The sequence below is a fragment of the Rattus norvegicus genome, chromosome 1 (genome assembly GCF_021556685.1).
Source record: "Rattus norvegicus strain SHRSP/BbbUtx chromosome 1, alternate assembly SHRSP_T2T, whole genome shotgun sequence".
NCBI classification, from domain to species: domain Eukaryota; kingdom Metazoa; phylum Chordata; class Mammalia; order Rodentia; family Muridae; genus Rattus; species Rattus norvegicus.
The window spans coordinates 177,739,110-177,752,500 of NC_141534.1; the positions used below are offsets into that span (position 1 = coordinate 177,739,110).

The 13,391-nt window shown below is 43.6% G+C and overlaps 1 long non-coding RNA gene across 1 annotated transcript in view; it reads right to left on the bottom strand.

Moving 5' to 3' along the window:
- Positions 1–6,916: 6,916 nt before the first annotated feature.
- The window catches only part of LOC147996918 (uncharacterized), a 9,828-nt gene continuing 3,353 nt past the window's right edge, over positions 6,917–13,391 (bottom strand). The window contains exons 2-4 of the long non-coding RNA XR_015652347.1: positions 12,257–12,387; positions 10,509–10,618; positions 6,917–8,574 (exon numbers count right to left, since the gene is read on the bottom strand). This is a non-coding gene — a long non-coding RNA (uncharacterized LOC147996918). The remainder of the gene's footprint in view (positions 8,575–10,508; positions 10,619–12,256; positions 12,388–13,391) is intronic.

Here is a 13,391-nt window from a genome sequence, read left to right on the forward strand (position 1 = left end):
GAGGAGGGGAGGCAGGAAAGAACTGAGAGGAGTAGAGAGAAGGAAAACCACAATCAGGATATATGATGTGAAAAAAAATTTCAATAAAAGGAAAAAAATTACTACTCACAGGAAGAAGCAAGAGTATGATTCAGAATCAGAGAGAGAGAGAGAGAGAGAGAGAAAACTACCAATAGACCCAGACATAGATATTAAGGATATGATGTCATTAGCAAGAATTGGGATACTTGAGGATTTAAATGATAATGAACTTAACAAGGACGGGGTAAGAAACATAAAAATAGAGTCACGGAAATGCCAGGATAACAGGTCATGAAGTATATGGAAGAGAGCAAATTCTCTGCATGGGCAACACTAACAGAGAAGACACTGTAGAAAAAGTTGGTGATCTTGAAAACAAAGCAGTAGACGCCATTCAAGTTGAGCTACAGAGAACAACAACAGAAAAGACATGAAAAATTGTCCACCACCTCTGTCACCTACAGGGCACTAACAAGGGCATATTGTATGTATAACTGGAATCCAAAAGGAGGGCACAGAAGAGATCATGGTAGAGGGTTGTCTACATCTGATTAAACGACAATTCCACAGACTCAGAGAGTTCAACCAACCCCAAGTAAGATAAAAAAGACATAAAGTAAACCATTCCAAAGAACAGTATAACTAAACTACTACTAGAACTCAATGATACATGAAAAAAAAAATGAAAGCCAAACAGAAGACACATTCTGTACAGGGAACAAAGATAAGAGGGACTGAGGGGCTGTAGAACAAGTCTTTTTTTTTTTTTTTTTTACATCTTAAACAGGAAAATCTGTCAACTTAGAACTGTCTACTCAGGAACAATATTCTTTTTTTTTTCTTTTTTTCTTTATTAACTTGAGTATTTCTTATTTACATTTCAAATGTTATTCCCTTTCCCGGTTTCTGGGACAACATCCCCCAAACCCTTTCCCTTCCCCTTCTATATGGTGATCCCTTCCCCATCCTCTCCCCATTACCGCCCTCCCCCCAACAATCTCCTTCACTGGGAGTTCAGTCTTAGAAGGACCAAGGGCTTCCCCTTCCACTGGTGATCTTACTAGGATATTCATTGCTACCTATGAGGTCAGAGTCCAGGGTCAGTCCACGTATAGTTTTTGGGTAGTGGCTTAGTCCCTGGAAGCTCTGGTTGCTTGGCATTGTTGGGGTCTCGAGCTCCTTCAAGCTCTTCCAGTCCTTTCTCTGATTCCTTCAACGGGGGTCCCGTTCTCAGTTCAGTGGTTTGCTGCTGGCATTTGCCTCTGTATTTGCTGTATTCTTGCTGTGTCTCTCAGGAGAGATCTACATCTGGTTCCTGTCGGCCTGCACTTCATCCATTTTGTCTAATTGGGTGGCTGTATATGTATGGGCCACATGTGGGGCAGGCTCTGAATGGGTAAGGAACAATATTCTTTAAGGATGAAGGTGGGACAGTAGGAGCTCAGTTGGAAGAGTGCTTGCCTAGCATGCATGGGGCCCCAGGTTCAATCCCCAGCACCATAGAAACCTGGCTCGAATCCCAGCACTCAAGAGGTGGTGGCAGAAAGATCAGAAGTTCAAGGTCATCCTTGAACACTTGCATGCCCATGTTTATTGTCGAATGTCTCCATCATTGTTCTATTGCTGTGAAAAGACCCCAAGACCAAGGCAACTCAAAAAAGGAAAGCATTTAACTGGGGGCTTGCTTACAGTTTCAGAGGCTTAGTCATCCTCATGGTGTGGGGGACACACAGACAGAGAGAGAGACAGAGACAGACACAGACACACAGAAAGGTATAGGACTTGGAGTTAGCTATGTAGGACATGGGAGTAGAAAGAATAAGACAAGAAGGGGAGAAGAGATTTTAAGAACAGGAGGGGAAAGGACATTAATGGGAATACATGAGTTACTAACCAAACAAGAAGACTGTTTATGGGGAGGAAGGGAGAGGAGGGAGAGGTATATGGAGAGGTACAAATAGAACCAAGTACAATGACACACACATACAAAATTGTCACAGTCAAACCTATTCTTTTGTATGTTGACTTTAAACATGAACTAACAAAACAAAACAAAACAAAAACCTCAGAGAACCAACTTTGTGTTGTTTACAAGAGGAAACTCACATTAAACTTAAAGACCCAGATGGCTTAAAATAAAAAAAAAATAAAGAAAATACATACCTTGTAGACCCTAAATTATATTAGAAAAATGGAATGGCTATATTAATACAAGGCAAAATAGATTTCAAGCCAGGAAAAACTACGGAGGTTATGAGGGACTTAGCTCTCAATACTGAACAGATTGCTTAATGAAGACTTTAAACGCGTACACCCAACAGAGCTTCAAAACACATTTGTCAAAAGCTGACAACAGTGAGCCAGGGAGATGGCTCAAAAGCAAAAGCAGAAATGGACAAATCCCAAGTGTAGCTGGAGATCTACCATTCCCTTTTAGTAACAGAAGAGCAAACAGATGGCCTGTAAGAATTAAGAACCTAGGCTGGGCCAGCACTTCAACTGGTAGAACCAGCAAGCCTGAAGCTCCTTGGTTTGATGCATAAACCCGGCATGGCAGCCCAGCAGTTTGGCAGGTGGAGGCAGGATGATCATAAGTTCAAGGTCATCCTCAGCAGGGAACCAAACTTGAGGCCAGCCTGAGCTCCACAAATAAAACAAAGGGCTGGGTGTGGTGGTGTCCAAATGCCTTCAATCCCAGCACTAATGAGGTAAAGCCAGATAGATGTCTGAGTGAAAAACCAACCTGGTCTACATAGTGAGTTTCAGGCTAGCCAAGACAAAATGAGATCCTGTCTCAATAGACCAACCAAAACCAAAACCAACCCCCAAATAAAACCAATCAAACAAACCAACAAATCCAAACAAAGGATTAAGCTCCATCACTGACTGACCTGTTCAACAGTTATGGAACACAATGCTCAGCTACAGCAGAACACACGTGCTTTGCAAGCCCACGTGTAACAGTCTCCAAACAGAACACACGAACGGGCCATAAAATATGTCTCCATTAACTTGGGGGTTGAAATTACATGGACTCTGCAAATGAATTAAGTTGGAAATAAAATGGGAACTCACCACCGATGACAAAACACACAGATATCTAGACATTAAAAAATAGTTCTCCGAATAACTCACAGTCACAGGAGGGAAAGTATAGGCTGATCTGAAAGGCAAAGAAAACCAGGACATGAGAACTGGTGGTATGCAGCTGACAGCACTTTCAAATACCTTTTACCTTGAAATGTTCATATTAGAAAAGAAAGGTTCCACAAGCCTGCCCTAAAAACACCCTTCAAAAAGCAAATTAAGTAATAAACAAAAGGAGTCCTAGGGTAGAAGGAGACAAGAGCGGAAATTAGGGGCTCAGGAGAGGGCTTGGGGATTAAGAGGACTTGTTGCTCTTACAGACCTGGGTTTGGTTTTCAACACCCACGAGGAGGCTCATAACCATTTATAACTCTAGTTTCAGGGAACCCAGTGCCCTTTCTTTTGTGGGCAAGAAGCACGCATGTGGTACATATGCACACTCAGGGGTAAACAGTCATCCACATGAAATAAATACATCTTTTAAAAATATGAGTGGAAATCAATGAGATAGAACGCAGAAAAATAGCAGTCAATGAAACTGAAAGTTTGGTTTTTAAAAGGCTGATAAAATTGGCAAAAGGTGGGGGGTAGTCTAGAAATGCAAAAAGGGCCATCATAACAGACCCTATAGGTATTTTAGAAAGAAAATCCTGTGAACAGTCCGTGCTCAATGAGTGAATTCTATGATGCATTAGAATGGAGTACTATCAACACACAGAAGTCACCTAAAGCATACATAAGGGCTTGCTTCACTTGACTTATTCTAAGTGGTCAGCTTTATACATAAGGGCTTGCTTCACTTGACTTATTCTAAGTGGTCAGCTTTATCCTGATCCCACAGCTAGATGAAGATGTTATGAGAAAAATAAATACCAGTAAGTTGGAAACAACAGTATCTGAAAAAGAACACAAATTATGACCAAATGGAACTTATTCCAGGAATGAGAGGTTGATTTATAATTCAAAACAGAAAATCCAACAATATGTGGAAATTACCTAATTACTCACAGATTTTACCTAGTTTTGCTGAGTTTAATTTTGTATATTTGAAAAATTGAACACCAGAGATGGAGAGACAGCCCAGTGGGTAAGGACACATATTTGCAAATATGAGGGCTTGAGTTCAAATCCCCAGCATCCCAATGAAGGCTAGGAATGGCCATGCGTGCCTGTTACCCCAACATTGAAGGTGAAAGGTGGCTTCTGAGAGCTTGGAGGCCAATAACCCTAGTGAAAATCAGAGCCTCCATGTTCAGTGAGAGACCCTGCTTCAAACAGTGTGGTAGAGAGTGACAGAGGAAGACACTGCGATTTCATCTGACTTCTGTGTACACGTCCATCGGTGCTCACACTTGCATACTTCAGTGCACACATACACACATACGTGCATGCAGTATCTTTTTAGAAATAATGTAGAACTTATTTGTATATGTGGTGCCAGTGACAATATAAAACTTTGTCAAAGAGCAATTTTACCAAATGATTTGTTAAATAATTTCATAGTTCTTTTTATATTTCTTTAGCCAAATATACATGTTTGTCAAGTACTTTTGCCAGTATTGTCATTTAATAATGTTTATCCATAGTATTTTAAAATATTTATTTATTTATTTATTTATTTATTTATTTATTTATTTATTTATTTATTTATGTATTTTGAAGCTGGGTCTCATGTAGCCCAGGCTGGCCTTGGACTTTGTAGCTGAGGGTGGTCTTAACTCCTGATCCTTCTATGTCTACCCACTGAGTGTTGGGATTACAAGCACGTGCCACTAAGCTTAGTTCATAGTTGGCTTCTCTTGATACAGGGTCTTTCTGTGTTGCTTAGATTCCCTTCAAACTTGTGATTCTCCTGCCTCAGCCCCCTGAGTGCTGGAATTACAGGTGTACATGTCAACTGCAATAGTTCTGAACCAAATTATTTGCATTTGGCAAAGCCAAGGGGATCTCACCTTTTAAAGAAGCATTGCTGTAGCCGGCGGTGGCGGCACACACCTTTACTTCAATCCCAGCATTTGAGATGAAGAGAGGCTGATCTCTGTGAGTTCAAGGACAACCTGGTCTACAGAGTAAGTTCTATGACATCCAGAGGCTATGCAGAGAAACCCTGTCGTGTGTGTGTGTGTGTGTGTGTGTGCGTGCGCGCGCGCACACACACACACACACACACACACATTGCTGTAGGTCTTATTTCCTAAAATAAAGTCAAATGTATTTATTAATAGGTAATATATTCACTTGGGTGAAAACTCAAATAACACTCACAGACACAGTAATTATCACCATACTAATTTCTTGTGTATTTATCCATAGATATTTTGTGTATAAATGAGTGTTGCAAGGCTGACCTTGAATCTCTTCATTTAAATGATTCTCTTGCTTCAGCTTTCCAAAAAAAAAATTGGAAATACAGGAGCGTGCCACCACACCTAGGTACATAACCTTCTGAGTGTGCTGCATCTTTACTTTATTTATGCCGCTGGTACACACTCCCCTTTCAACCTACGAATCTTTCCTCCTTACCCTTCTTCACAGATGCATAGTGTACCACCAAGTAGAGACTGTTTATTGATGATTGTCTAGGTCATCTCTACTTTTTAAAATGTAGGAACAATAGATAGAAATAACATTGTACCCACACACTTAAAATATTCAAAGTTATCTGCAGGATACCCTTGAACATTACAGTGCATGTTGCATGCATTCATTACATAATTTACTATCTAAAAGAGAAATTAGTAGATTAAAAAGATGCATATTTATGATTGTAAAGTACTGTTTCCGTTGGCTGTACAAATACACAGCACTGTGGGATAGCAAGCAACGTGTATCTACAGTTCTTTAGTCCCAGACATAGATCTAAGACCCTTGGAAATGTGCTGGAAATATCGTTGCTCTAACAAAACGACTGTTTGGGGAACTCCCAGAGGAGGGCTGGCCACTGGAAAGACACAGCCATCTTCTGATGTAACCCCACTCTTCCCAGGAAGGGAAAAGGAGCTGGAGGTGGACTGAAACATGGTTCAGGCTTCTGTGAGGAGGTTCCCACAAACACACATTAGGTAGCGGCATGGCTGGTGGGTGTGTGAGTGTACCCATAGGCTGAGACGTGGTACATGCCACCTTGGCAGAACAGAGGCCCTTGAGCCCTGCTCCATTCTGATACCACTTTATGCACCCCTCTCCACCTGTCTACTTTGTCATATCTGTCACTGTACATAAATAGCAAATGCATTGCCTTGAGTTTATTGAGTCATTGTAATAAGTTATTGAAGACTTTTTAATTCTGGAGAATTGTGGGAACTCCCAAGCCATAGCTGATGGACAGAGGGGTGCAGGTAAGCTGTTTGCTCATAACCTGTGGGGTCTGAACCGACTCTGGGCAGCAACCCTCAGAATTGAGTTAAACGGTGACTCACTCAGCTAGTCTCTGCAAAGGATTAGATATCAGAGAGATAGCTGTGGTATCCTCCAAGATACCATCAGTAGTGAATGAGACACCCACATCTTCATCATGGCCTCAAACCTTTTGATTGTTAACATTTTATCCTGTTAATTGTTTTAATTCATATTTATTCTATTCTTAGTGAGTTTTAATAGTCTCCTTTAAAGACTATTTTATTTCTAGAAGTTACAGTGGAATTTTAATATACAGCATTGATAACTAAGATCTGATTGACAATTTTGCTTTCTTTAATATATCTCATTTAAAAAATGCATATCTTGTTTATTTTGTGTTTTCTTCTATTGCATTGGCCTTAATTTCCAGAGCAATATTAAGGAATAACACTGAAACTAATATCCTTTTGAGTTACTGGTTTTAATGAACAGGCTCTAATTTTTCTTTTATTTCTTTTTCATTGTATTTTAATTTTAAGTAAGGTATTGCCAATCTTTATTATGCCAAGGGATGCTGGCCTATCCTTCCTGTGTTGTACAAGTAAAACAGACAAGCAGAAATGGATGTGAGTTTTTAGCCAGCGTTTTTCAGATTGTGGAGCCGAATGGTTTGCTTTCTTACTGATGAACCGTGTAAACCTGTATGTGTCTGTGTACAGTCATTTGTATGCATGTGTGTGTGAACACATAGAAGGCCAGAGGCCAAGCTTCAGGGTCATTTCTTAGGCACCATCCACCTTGTTTTCTTGTTTTTGTATTATTATTTTATTATGTATACGTGTGTTTTGCCTACGTGTATTCCTGTGCACCATGTATGTGCCTGGTGCCTGCAGAGGACAGAAGAGGGCATCAGATCTCCTGGAACTAGAGTTAGAAATTGTTGTGAGCTGCCATATGGGTGCTGGGAATCATAACTGGATCCTGCGGAAGAGCAGCCAGCTAACTGCTGGGCCATCTCTCCAGCCCCCATCTTGTTATGAGTTCCAGGGATCTGTTTGTTTCTACTTTCCTCTCCATCCCTGTGCTTAAATTAACCTGCTCTTTTGCATAACTGCTGGTGCTCCAACTCTGGTCCTCAAGTTTGTGAGGCAAGAACTTAACAACTGAGTCATCCAGCACCTCCTCCCTCTTTTGACATAAGATCTCATGTATCCTAGGCTGGCCTTGAACCCAGGCTGCCTATGTAGCAGAAGATGCTCTCGAACTTGTGATCATCCTGTTCCCACCTCTCGAGTGTTGGCCTGCGCTACCATGTTGGGTGTATGTGACGGTGGGGATCAAACACAGGGCTTTGTGCATCTTACACGACCACTGTATCAACTGAACCACCCAAGCCCAAGCTGTTTAATTTTAATCACCAGAGGAAGCCCCATCTCACTACCGTGGGTGCTTCTTTTCCACATGTTTTATTGACCTTGTTGGTGTTGTTTTTTTCTCTCTGTTGCTTCCCGTGTGTGTGCTATTCCTGACAAGTCTTGTTATCAGAGTTTTGATGAGCTCATAAAAATGAATGGAATAGATTTCTTCTTTTTTCCCTTCCCAACAAATTCCTCTCTGCTCTCCTGAACTGGAGAAGCTGGCCGAGTGCAGACTCGCTCCAGGACCTTCGGTCGGTTCCTGGCTTTCTTCTTACTTCTCGCAGTGTTGTCTCTGGCATTTATGCCTCTCCTTGGGTCTGGCTTCCCTGCCTTCTCTCTGGCATCTTTACTTCAACCTGATCTGCCCTTTGAGTGAACCCAGGGGAGGGGATTTCCTCGCAGATGGAGACTCTCCCTAAGCCCCGCCCACTTCCTGCAGGAGTCCTCCCAGCTGGGCTTCCGTCTCTGGCTCTCTGCAGCCCTGGCCTGCCCCATGGCCACCATGTGTGTCCTGGTCGAGGCTTCTCATAAGCCACAAACAATGAGAATAGGGCCCGCTTCCCCAGGTTCGCCGTTCCGGGATGTACTGAAGATCCAAGAAGTTCCCGAGAGCAGCTGGTTTGAAGGGGTTGTTGCAAGTACGCAATGGGCTTGTTCTGGCTGTTTCCAAGGAGAAGGATCACAGGGCAGACTCAAAGCTGGACTCCACCTACAAGGGAAATAAGAATTGGATGTCTACCCACAGACTTTGAGGGTCTGGTGTAGTCTGGCTGTGCTGCTCTGCAATTCTTTGTCTCGCTCTATGAAACAACGTATATGTCCAGCCTTTCTGTCCAGCTCTCAGTGAACAATACCAGATGCCGAGGCCTGAGCCATGAACTCCAGTTCCTTTCCGTGGCACTCTAGGACTCTTTCCTTGCCATCTCTCCCGATGACATCTGAAGCCAAGGTCACAGCATCTATAATCTGACTGATGTGACGTCTGAATTCTGAAGCCACACCTAGCTGTGCGACTTTGGTCACACTGACTTGGAGACTGGAAAATGAGAGATAAGCGTTAGAAGATGCTGGCTCCCCTGATAGACAATGGACGTTTACTAGTCTGTGAGCGAGCAAATTGAGTCCTTAGGCCCAGGCAATAACAAAACATGCTCCAACCACGGCAGCTAGGACATATGAGTACACGTACAAAAGCGCACACTCCTATGGAATCTACGGCAAGACAAGATAGTGTTACAATGCACCATGACCCAGCTACCCCCAGGTCCCTTGGGGAAGGCCTTCTGAGGAGATGGATGCTTTGGCCTGGATAAGAGAGACTAGGCCAAGTAGTGTATGTAAGTACTTGAGATTCCTAGGAGTTGAGCTTCTACTCAAAAGGGAGAGAATTAGGGTCAGAAGGGCTTCAGGCTAATGTGAGCTTGGCTCAACTGGGCCTACTAACAACCAGGGTCAGTGTGAGGTTAGGACTAGAGGTTAGCCCATCTCTGTGAAGTGAGTTGGGGGCTGCCTTTAAGGATCCAGGGGATTGGGTGGTTCTCTTGAGGATGAAATTGAAGGGGCATGTGACCACAAGTTCATGGACTCCTCAAGTCCTCAAGTCACCCTGGCCATGGAGAGGTAAGGGTGGGGTGTGGGGTAAAGAATGAGGGGAAGTAAAGGAGTGGCCCAAACTTGAGGTAGAGTAGTCAAGTGATCTTGAATCTTTAGATTGGTATGTGAGGAGGCAGTAGAGAATGACCAGGGAGAGGGAGTGACTGAAAAATTTTCATTAATTATTAATTAATTAGCATAGCCTTGCAGAAGTCTCTTCCTGCCTGGGATTTAAATCCTCTCTGCAGTTTGTTCTCTAGGGCTGAAGAGTCATGAGTCCTGTTTGCCAACTATTTCCAGCTTTCTCCCCTTCTGGGCACGAGATAGGATTGCTCTTCTTGGCTCTCCGTGGCTAGCTGGAGACAGAGCAACAATTTACGGCCAGTGGATTGATTGTGCTTGGGAGGGACATACATCATCTCTGGGTTGGAGTATTTCATCGCTAGTGTGGGGCCTTCCAAGACTCTCTTCCTGCCAGTGATGTGGACGGTATTCAAGATGGCGGCTGCTCTCTCAACAAGAAGTGAAACAGACCTCTAGTATAAACAGGGATGAGGAAAATACCCCTCCGAAGTTATGAGATTTCTATGCACACTATGCCACTGCAGACCTGGGTCTCCCGCCTATTCCCATAATCATGCCGATTTTCTATCTTAATGGGTCTGGGCCTTCTAGTGAATTTCTTCCTCCCTCTCTCCCTTCATGTGTCCCTCCCTCCCCTCCCTCCCCTCCTCCCTCTGTTTTTCTTTTGCAGGTACATGTGAAGGTGCTCATGGATGCCTCAAACTGAAGTTGGGTTTCTTCCTCAATTGGTCTGCACCTTATTAATTGAGGCAGAGTCTCTCACTGAGCCAGGAGCTCGTAATTCTAATGAATGTAGTTATTCAGCTTTCCCTGGGGGAATCCCATGCCTACCCCCTGGGATTGTGGGTGGTCACGGCCCCTGCCTGACTTTATGTGGGCATTGGGATCCGTACTCTGCTCCTCATGCTTATGTGGCAAGTGTGTGCGTGCTATCTCCGATTCCCACCCCACTCCCCATTTCTTTACCTGGTTATCATCATTCAAGCACACACACTTGGGCTTGGTTCCCATTCTTGAGACCTTTAAAGTCCCTCCTTCCTTGACCGTGGAGAAAGGTGGGCTCCTCTCAAGCAAGCCTGGAGGGTGGAGATGGAGAGAGGACACACAGTGGCCGACACCCAAGGCGGCTCACGGCATCTCTCTCCCTCATCCACACCCCGTGCACACTGCTTTTCACCTGGTAGGGCCGGGCTCTGTGACGGCTCTGTGATGGAATATGACAGCAGTGGTGGCATGTGGCTTCCACGATTAGGTGACATTTGTTTGGTTTTGGTCATTCTTTCTGCCTTGGGTGATTTGCTTTGTGGGAAGCCATGTGAACCATGTTAAGATAGGTGCTTCAGACCCAAAGCTCGATGGCTCTAGCATTGTCTAATCCTTGGTGATAATCTCGGGAGAGATCTTGTGCTAGACAATGCTGCTAAGCCACTCCTGAATTCCCAATTCTATGATAAGTGTGTGTCGTTTTAATCTACTGAGTTTAGAAGAAATCATCATGTAGCAATACAGAACTGATACGGGGAGTGTGGCTGGGAGATTATGTTTGGGACATCAAAGTGTGCTAGGGTAATAATGCCATGTCTCTGCTTAGCCCAATGTATCCCTTGTTCTGGGATAGCCTTGGCCACCTTGGCATGGCTGGTCGTACCAAAGGCCAGGTTTCCCAGATGACCTTGTGAAGAGCTGTCGAGGGGGTGCACTTCTGTCAAGAGAGAACAGAACCAGCAATAACACACCTTAATGCATAGAGCCCTTAAAAATATGTCCTTTTGTTGCTAATGTCTCACGGGTGTCAGGCCAGCCTTGAAATTGCTATGTAGCCAAGGATTTCCTCAAATTTCTGATTTTCCTGCCTCTACCTCCTGCATATTGGGATTTCAACATTCTGCCACCACACCTGATTTATGCCATGCTGAAGATAGACCCCAGGGCCTTGTATATGTGGGTCAGAACTCTCCAACCAAGCTACAGCTGCATGCAGCTTGACTCAAGGTGAGTCGAGAGACTTGCTCAAGCCTGTCCTATGTTTCAAGGACTTTCAAGCACAAGATGAAGCTGTTTTACAAACACTGATATGACAGCCACATCCCCTGAGGATTCTTGGGTGTGACACACAGAGACAAAACTGACATAACATCATCAGTAACTCATGTGCCAGTGGTGGGGCTGACAGGGAAGACCAGCCTCTGAAATCAGAGCCCCATAGAGCCCCATAGAGCAAAGCCAGCCAGTGGGACCCCTCCCACCAGAGTGGCAGCTTACCATGTTAAGGGGGACTGTGAGCTGGAGAACCCCCTCAGTTATGCTTATAGCTTGTAGAGCACAAGAAACCTGTCATCTAAACATCACTGTGAGTGATGCCTCTCACTGCCTAAGCACTTCTCACATCGAGGACAGACAAATATGGGTCAAAGGGGTTGAGTTCAGTGACAGCAGGGTGTGATGGCACATGCCTTTCATCCCAGCACTTGGGGGGAAGTGGATCTCTTTGAGTTCATGCCAGCCTGTTCTGCATAGAGAGTTTCAGGTCAGCCAGGGCTATATAGTGAGACCCTGCTTCATGTTTGTTTTTTTTTTCCTCCAGCTAGACAGAAAGTTCAAGAGGCCTAGTATATAGCATAGTGACTATAGTTAACATGACATACTGCTGCAAATCACTAGGACAGTTTTCACATAAAAAAGTAAATATGTAAAGCAATGGATATGAAACTTACTTTGATGTAGCCATCCCACAATACACTCTTAGATCAAGCATCATGCTATATGTTGTAAATACATACACTTTTTATCGATTGAATTATTCTATGATAAAGAGGTGGATATATATATGATGAAATATTGAATGCTGTAAAATATAAATAAAACACATTATAAATACAATATAAATATAGATATAAATAAAACACATTAAAATTGAACTTAGCAAAAGTATCTGCTATACATCTGACTCTGAGTAATTAACACAGGAATATGATATTTTGGAAACTTTGTAAAGTGGATATTATTTGAGTTTCACTGGTGAGGAGCCAGGCATTACATAACTTGCTTCTTCTGAGGGGGAAGCAGGGGCCACATAGGTAGGGGATAACCCCCCTGGAAGGCAGTCCTCTAGTGCCCCCATCTAACTCGTGGGAGCATCTAACTCGTGTTGTACTGAGCACTCTTTTTGCAGGGCAGGCCCCCCTGGAAGGAAGCCCTTGCCACGGCTGGGCCCAAGGCTCTTGGCTGAGGGCACTGACCTGCTTTTATCCACAGAGTCAGCAAATGTGGGTGATTTATAATAGCTATTAGTGGGGTGCATTTGAGGCCAAGCGTGAGCCTCTTGCACTTCAGCTCTGCACAGTTCTGTGCAAGGAGCTAAAAGGACCCGAATTCCTGGAATCAATCTAATCACAAAAGGTGACCCTGTCGCTTTAAGATTTTTATGCAGTTGCAAAAAGGAGAGATGGTGAAAGACAATACTTAATTCTGTTAGACTGTGTTTTAAAGAGTGCCTACGGTGTTTATTGTTTGTTTGTTTGTTTGTTTTGTATTTCTGAGACAGGGTTTCTCTGTATAGCCCTGACTGTTCTGGAACTTGCCTTAAAAAAAAAAAGAACAAAAACCATTGTTCTTTATTTACTGTGCATACATGTTGGAATGCAGGCGTTTTAGCTTCAGGGGTGTGTGTGTGTGTGTGTGTGTGTGTGTGTGTGTGTGTGTGTGTGTGTGTGTGCGTGTTTTATGGAACTAACAGTCCCCTTCTATCACATGGCCTTGGGATGGAACTTGGTCATCTGGCTTGGTGGCTGGAGTCTTTACTTGGTGAACCCTCTCACCAGCCCCACGCTGGTAAGTGCTATGTTGTAC